Source organism: Galeopterus variegatus, unplaced genomic scaffold, assembly GCF_000696425.1.
Source record: "Galeopterus variegatus unplaced genomic scaffold, G_variegatus-3.0.2 Scaffold2418, whole genome shotgun sequence".
NCBI classification, from domain to species: domain Eukaryota; kingdom Metazoa; phylum Chordata; class Mammalia; order Dermoptera; family Cynocephalidae; genus Galeopterus; species Galeopterus variegatus.
In genome coordinates this window covers 244,305-246,168 of record NW_007728529.1, presented here as the reverse complement: position 1 = coordinate 246,168, position 1,864 = coordinate 244,305, and the positions used below count along the sequence as shown (strand labels likewise).

The 1,864-nt window shown below is 44.6% G+C and overlaps 1 protein-coding gene across 1 annotated transcript in view; it reads right to left on the bottom strand.

The window, feature by feature from the left end:
- Window positions 1-1,864, bottom strand: part of LOC103597774 (estrogen receptor-like) — a gene marked incomplete at its 3' end in the record, with an annotated part of 31,985 nt that overhangs the window by 29,706 nt on the left and 415 nt on the right. The gene's annotated exons all lie outside the window — the stretch shown is intronic.

Here is a 1,864-nt window from a genome sequence, read left to right as displayed (position 1 = left end):
ACCTCTGTTAAAAATTTAAAGTGAGGACACAAAACATTCACCACTTCAGTTAGGAAGTGTTCTCCTGTGTCCTGGACTGCCAACGCTCCTTCCACAGTGACTGCAAGGTGCAGAACTCAGCTGGCCCCGCACTCCACTCCAGGGTCATTCTCTGCCTGGTAGGCCAGACATGTAATTTAGCAAGCAGAACACTATCTTAAAACACTCGTGCTTGGATATGGCATATTTGGAACTCACGGAACACCTACAAACTTGCGGCTGTCGGAAGTCACATGCCAGCACACCGCTCCAGTAGGGACTCTGCCAGCTAACTCAGAAATCAGAAACTTGCTGGGACTCACTCAACTCCTGTCTCTCTTCTGAGTAACCAATTCAATCCTAAAGGCCATGAATATGGGATGGAGACGAAGGGGAGGCAAGCGAGTGACAGGAATCGCTTCGCCCAAAACAATCATCCTTATGAGAACCTGCGTATTTCCAATCCGAAATTCTAAATGAAATTTTGCGAGCAAATTAAAACAAAACATTAAAACAATAATAATCATGAAACTCTCCTGAGCTCCCCGAACCCCAGACACCTCCAGCTTTAAATATCAACCCGGGGCTCTGCCTCGTGCTCAAAGCGCGTCGTGCGTGTTGGCGTCGGGGTGTCTCCCCCAGAAAGAGCTGCTGCTTTACGCGGGTTTCAGGCGCGCGGCCTTTCGGACCTGCCTCCCGCACGGACCTAGGGCGGTCGGGGGACTATTTTGTTTTTAAAACTGCCCGCCGAGAACTTAACTCTGCGGCGCGGACTCCACACGACACTCCCCGAGCTGGGCCGNTTTTTACTTTATTTTTTTAAAGTTCCCTGTCATTTTTTTATTATTCTAAAAGTATTTGAATATCATTTAATGCAAGAAGTTTAACATGGGGCATATTATAGTGATATTATTTGCCACTGGGATGATGAACAATTTTGAATAAAATGTGATCCCCTCTCTATTTGACCATGCTCATTTTGTAATTATTAGCCAGGCAGTAAATAATCCAGCAAGGAGCAGTCTCATTAGTGCCCATTGAAATTCAGTGGCATTAATTTGCAATAAAAGCGCTGAAAATTAAATGGAAAAGAAAATAGTTTCTGGAGTCCATCACAAGGTTATGGAATCCACATCATATCAATGCTTTCCTTCATATCAAGTAGTTTAAAAATGTATGAATTAGACTTAATCGCTGTATTTTGTTCTCCCATTTGAAAAAAAGAAAGAAAAGTGGGCAAAAGAAATCTTTCTCTTTCCATTTTAACCCTGAATTAAAACAAGTAAAACTAACTTTAAATATGCCAACTTTTAAAAGTTTTGTTCATTGTCTTTTAAGTAATAACTCAGACTGGACCAGCTTGGCTGTGAGATGTTCTAAATTCCTCTAAGAGGGCTGAGGGTATATACTTGGAGAACCCAATAATTTGCCCTTCAGTATCCTCTGGGGCCAACTTGCACCTTAGCCCTGTTTCTCTACTATAAATATCTCTGGGAATAGATCACTGAACAGAAAATGGTCCATGGCTTGAGTGCAGAAGAGTCTGGGCGAGGGCAGGAGGCAAGTCCTGACAACAGCAAAAGTCGGGAAACGCCTAACTCAGCATCCAGCCATGTGGGCGCCGTGACGCCTCCCAAACCCGGTCCAGGGTATCTCTGTTCTGTGGCCACCTTGGGCACAGGTATTCACCAGAAGCGCCCGCCTAAGCCCTCGCAGGCCCATCAGGAAGAGGAAGGGGATACTGTCAAAGGGAAAATAGGAGGGAGGGAAGAGGAAGAAAGAACCACCTCTGTTAAAAATTTAAAGTGAGGACACAAAACATTCACCACTTCAGTTAGGAAGTGTT